The following is a 6,000-nucleotide window of genomic DNA, read 5'->3' as shown; positions in this document are numbered from 1 at the left end:
CCGCCTCCTCTCCACTGCCATCTCCGCCCCGGCTGGCGGGACGTGAGCGCTCCGGGCTCGGCGGGGCTCGGCTAGCGCCGGCTCCTGCCCTCTGCAGCCGGGCTGGCCGGGGCGGGGAGCCGCGGCAGGGAAGAGGCGCCCGACGAGCGGAGCCCCTCGGCCAGGGACGGTGAGTAACGACTCGGGGGGTGCGGAGCCTGCAGAGTGCCCCGGGCAAGGGCAGGGGAGAGCCCGGGGCAGGCTGAGCGGGGGTGGGGGTGACCCACTAAAGTGGCTTCAAGTTGAGGAGCCAGAGACAGAAAAAGGGGGGCGAGGGAGACAGGAGACACCCCCCCCCCCCCGGGCTGGCAGCACGGCTCCCCTAGGGCTGGGGGCAAGCAGCCAGCGGGAGACAGACAGACATGCGGGCACACACACTTGCGAGGCAGCCTGGCCCACGGACCCCGGAGAGACAGACTGACAGGCTGACCGGCATTGAGACAGACGCAAACACCCGCTGAGAGAGACACCAACAAGGATCTAGAGCGAGAGCCAAGGAGACACGCAGGCATTGGGATGGACACAATGTCACACTGGGTTGCAGCGACCCGCCCTCCCTGAGAAGGGTCCCAGCAAACCCGCACAGAGGCACCGCGAATGCAGGGAGGCTGGTCCCAGAAGCTGGAAGATTTGTTTTCCTTCCCTTAGAAAGTGAAGCCAGAGAGCGAGAGTTGAGGCTTGTCTGGTTGCCATTGGAGACCAAACCTGCCTTGCAAATAACACCAGACTGTAAAGAAGCAAACCTGATGGTTTGGTGGGGGGATCCTGCTGCTTTTTCACTCCCTTCCCCCCTAAACAACCCATTTCACCCACTTTCAGGCTCTCGACCATCCCAGAATGTCTGGCTTTAGCAGGAAAATGTTTGCTACACAATTGCCCACGGGAGAGGAGAGCAATTTCTTTTGGAGTTTAAGTAACTTCAGTAAATCATGAAGAAAATGCAGGGGAGTTAGTCAGTTGCTCTGGGATTGCCTATTTCCAGCACTGTACAGGATCAGTTCATAATTTTTCCAGTGATAATTAAGAACTCCTAATTAGAGAGTCCACTGAGATTCAGATGCTTGAAAGCGAGCAGAAAGCAAACACACACTTTAAAATACAGTTCCTGCATAAAGTACACAGCTCAGAGGATTGTCATTTGTACCTGGGCATTACTGCAGGGCCAGTGCGTATATGGGGCCGAGCAAAACTCGTTTTTAAAAGATTCATATTAAGACCCCTATTGACTTCGGCAGGAGTAGAACATGCTCTGCAATTTGTAGGATCAGGCCCTCGAGTCTTATCATCTGTTCAAGTAGTGCCATAGCTGTAGATAGCAGTTGACAAACTTGTAGTAAGACGTGGTTCCTGTGAGCTCTTTTGGGCAAGGAACCATCATTTTGTTCTGTGGTTTTACAGCGCCCACTTCCTGGATCCCAATGAGGCATTTGCCCATGCCTCGGATGCCTAGGTGCTGCTGAAATACAAATTAATAATAATAGTAATAATTAATAATGCTTTGAGGAGTTTAATGCCCAATCCAACTTTGGCTGAAGTCAATGGCAAGACTCCTGTTCACTTCACTGGGAGTTGGATCAGGCCCTAAATATGACAGATGCAACACACTTGATTAACTATCAGTCTCTAAATGGCAGACTTGATAGTAACACCCTGGAGAGAGGAGAGGGCTGCTTTCATTACTACAAAGGCATTTCCAGAGGTGTCTCTGCAGTCCCTGTGCATTGAATGTGAAATCTTCCAGTTAGGCACTGGCAGCTGAGTCTCAAACCTGTGAGTCTTCATGTTTTCTCTTCAAGTCTTTATCACCGTACTAGATGTTCCCTTATTCTGAATAAGCAAAAGAATTTTCCATCTGACATCTGACTGGAGAAACAACTGACTAGTCCAACCTTTCTCATTTCACTCAGCTTTCCCATTTGCCACCATAGACTCAAAATCCCTCACCCTACAGGAAGTTAATCACAGAGTCAGTTTGAGTGATGCCTTTTATTTTCTTCAATTTCACTCCCATCCCCATTATACAGGGTGAAGGTGGGGCCAGGGGACACCTCACCAAAGCAAACGGTCTGCATGAGCTCACTTTACGTTGGTCTTGGATCTGTAGAGGGTCAGGATTTAATAGTTAAGGGATGTAAGTCTAAGTCTCTGGGTCCACAATCTTCTCATTTCCTTTGCCTGCCCTTTGGAGTTATAATTTGTTCCACATTGTAGTGTTGGAGCCAGCCCTCAATCCGCCCACGGTGTCTTTGCTGCTCTCCGTCTGAGGCTGCGACTCTGGTTTCCATTTAAAAAAGGAAATTCTGCAAAAAGGGACCTGAGATAAATAGCCTCACTGGTTGTATTTCTTGGACAGTTAAATCTGAAATAAGCAGCACACATGCATGTGCAATAGGCAAGCACAGCCACCTTCCCATTGTTGTGTGTAACCTGCATGCTCTGGGATAAACACAGGGGAAATTCAAGAAGCTTGGAAGAGTGCTAATGTTGTGCCAATATTCAAAAAGGGCAAACGGAATGACCCAGGTAACCGTAGGCTGATCAGTCTGACATCAATCCCAGGCAAAATAATGGAAAAGCTGATATGGCTTGCAATTGATAAAGAATTAAATGATTTTAGAATTAATGCCAGTCAACATTGTTTCATGGAAAATAGTTCTTGTCAAATAAACCTTCATTCTGTGAGGAGATTACAAGTTTGGTTGATAAAGATAACTGTATAGATGTCATATACTTACCCTTTTGTAAGGCATTTGACTTACTACTGCACAACATACAGAGTAATAAATTAGCACTATATAGTATCAATAAAGCACACATTACATGGATTCAGAACTGGCTGAGTGACAGCTTTCGAAAAGTAGTTGTCAGAAGGGGATCATCATTGTATTTCTAGAGGGGTTTTGCAGCCCCTTCAGGACTTGAGGCTAGCCAGTACTTGCATCAATGATCTGGAAATAAATATAAAATCACGGCTTATAAAATTTGCGGCTAAGACAAAGATTGGCAAAGTGATAAATAGCAATGAGCGGCCAGGCCTACAGAACAATCTGGATTGCTTAGTGAACTGGGCCCATTCAAGTAAAATATGTTTTAATATAGCCAAATGCAGAGTTATACATGTAGAAACAAGGAAGGCAGGCAATCCCTATAGAATGGGAGACTGTATTCTGGAAGGCAGTGATTCTGAAAAGGATTTAGGGGTCTGTGGACAAGCAAATGATTGTGAGCTCTCAGTGCGATGCTGTGGCACAAATGGTTAATGCGATCCTTGGATGTATAAATGGGAGTAGTGAGTAGAAGTCAGGAGTGGGTTTTAACTCTGTACACAGCCTTGGTGAGACCAGTACTGGAATACTGTGTACAGTTCTGGTGTTGCGTTTTAAAAAGGGTGTTGAAAAATTGGAGAGAATGCAGGGAAAAAAGCCACAAAAATGATTTGGAAGCTGGAGAAAATGTTTTCCGGTGAGAGACTGGAAGAGCTCAGTCTGATCATTTTATCCAAAAGAAGACTGAAAGATGACTTGATTGCAGTGTACATGTTCCTTCCTGGGGAGAAAATACAGGATACTAGAGAGTTCTTTATTCAAATAGAAAAAGGCATAACAAGAACCAATGATTGGAAGCTGAAGCTAGACAAATTCAAATGGGAAATAAGGCACACATTTTTAACAGCGGGGGATGATAAACCATTGGAATAAGCTACCAAGGGAAGTCAGGGATTCCCATCTCTGATGTCTTCAGATTAAGAATGGCTGCATTTCTGGAAGATGTGCTTTAGCCAAACATGAGTTACTGGGCTGTGTACAGGGATAACTGGGTCAAATCTAATAGCCTGTGAGATACAGGAGGTCAGACTAGATGGTTTAATGGCCCCTTTTGGTCTTAAACTCTGTGAATCTATGACAAAGATTATGTCTCGGCACTGACTACCTCTTTCTAAGGCCAGGTCTCCACCACAGACTTATAGCAGTATAACTATGTTGCTCAGGGGTGTGAAAAATCCACACCCCTGAGTGACGTACTTACACTGACCTAACCCCCAGTGTAGACAGCACTATGTCGGCAGGAGGACTTCTCCCATCAACATAGCTTCTGCCTCTAGTGGAGGTGGTTTAACTACGCTGATGGGAAAAGCTCTCCTTAATATAGAAAGACACAGCAAAATATAACAAGCCGAGGAAGAAAATCTTTGAGAGGGTCAAAAATAAGTTGCGCTCCCCACGGGGAATTCCAGGGCTTCTTGTTTTTCTCTGGGCAGTGTAGCACCTTTGATGAACTATTGGGCTGATCTGTTAGCTATACCCACTGGCGTATTTAACTCTCTCTACCTGTTGTGCCTGGCATGTTTTTTTATAGGCTAAAAAGGGAAGAGCTGAAGGAAATGTGCTCCTTCCTGACCCTGCACTCTCTCGAAGTCTTGTCCCAACTTTGTCCCCTTATGATCTTGGAGTAGTGCTGCTGGGATTTTGAGTGAGCTGCTAGACCTGGTTGTAGTGGTCTGTGATCCCAAAAGGGGATAGCATCCCTTGTAATTAATCTAAGAATGTGTTTGCAGATCTGTTTCTCTCAGGTATTGCGAAGGCACTTGTCATCACAGTATCTAAGCAACAGCCATCAACTAAAGATAGCAGTGAGCCTGCCCAAAGAGGGCTCTGTGCTTTCCATCTCCCCTCATTCCCTTTTTCTCACCTTCCCTTCCTTCCACTCGTATAATGCTTCCTTCTTGCCTTGCCTTTCTCTCCCCCTTCCTCACTCTTTGTGCCTTTGGGGTAGACTCTGCTAACTGGACAAGGCTTTGTTAGAGAAGTCGGTCTTACATTTAGACTTGAACGTGATCGGGCTCTGTCTCAGTCCGGCTTACCCTGCTAAGGAGATCACACTGCCGAGAAAGGCCTTGGTATCAGACTCTCAGCCAATCCAGCTGCAGCACCCTTGTGGAGTGTAGGTGCCTTGGTGGGTCATGGTTGGACAAGCAACTGTACAGCCATATCAGTCGCCCGCTCACCATCTACCCATCAGCTCATGGGCCACCTTCATCTGCAGGTTTAGCCCATGGAGACTACAGGCCCCAGCATGCCATGCTCTGCCTACTTGGATCAAGCTGGAGAAGAGTAGCTGGATATGAGGGCACCTGTGAGTAGTATGGTAGAGCTGTACTTTAGCCCCCGCGGCAAAGATAAAAGAACAGCTCCACCAGGGGGTGCTGTTATATCCGCTAGCCGCTGATATATTTCAGTAGAGCAGACCTGTGGCTCTTATACACACATAAGCCATCACATCGCACCATCGCTGGAGGACTTCAGAGGATATAATTGAATGGCTCTTGCAGATCTTTGTAACTGGGGTGAAAGTGAAATGATGTTCTCTATTTTCCTGTCCTGTTTCAGAAGTTGGAGGACCAAGTTTCTGTGAAAATGAATAATGCAGGGGAAGCTGCAGGGTTTGCCATGAAGAGGAGAGTAAGTGACTGAAAGAAAGAGATGTGAAAAGAATGGCAAGGTAAGTAAAGGTCTTTAAATAGGCATCAGGAGGCACTTAGCTGGAACATTTGGGACCGGCTGCTAATGTTTAAAGTTACTGAGGGCTGAGGCAATGGGGGAGTAGGGATTCCACTCAGCCATAGGAAACTGTCCATATGACTGTCTTTGGTACTAACAAGAGCTGCCCAGCTGATTTTGGGACGTTGAAATTATACCCCAACAAACCTAAATGACTATTAGATTTGGTGGTGTTTTATTTACAACACCATTGACCCGCTAATGATAAATTGCAGTGCAGTGCTCAGAAGGGAGGACATGTGTTGACCACATGAACATCACATTCATTTGTTGTGATCATTACCATAACAGTGCAGAATAAATAATGGCATCACGAATAGCCATTGTTGGTGTGGCCAGTCTGTGTGTTCCATGACATGCAAAGAGAGGCCTAGATACTCGATACAGATTCCGCTGAGAGGAA

The 6,000-nt window shown here is 46.7% G+C and overlaps 1 protein-coding gene across 3 annotated transcripts in view; it reads left to right on the top strand.

Moving 5' to 3' along the window:
• Window positions 1–6,000, top strand: part of RADIL (Rap associating with DIL domain) — a 73,565-nt gene continuing 67,565 nt past the window's right edge. For 2 of the 3 annotated variants that reach the window (XR_006175134.2, XM_042853124.2), the window contains exons 1-2: window positions 1–169; window positions 5,427–5,538. The gene's annotated coding sequence lies outside the window, so the exon portion shown is untranslated. The remainder of the gene's footprint in view (window positions 170–5,426; window positions 5,539–6,000) is intronic. The other variant, XM_005289083.5, reaches the window with a different exon arrangement.

This window comes from Chrysemys picta, chromosome 10, assembly GCF_011386835.1.
Source record: "Chrysemys picta bellii isolate R12L10 chromosome 10, ASM1138683v2, whole genome shotgun sequence".
Classification (NCBI taxonomy): Eukaryota; Metazoa; Chordata; order Testudines; family Emydidae; genus Chrysemys; species Chrysemys picta.
The sequence above is the reverse complement of the archived record's forward strand: the minus strand, read 5'-3'. Positions and strand labels throughout refer to the sequence as shown.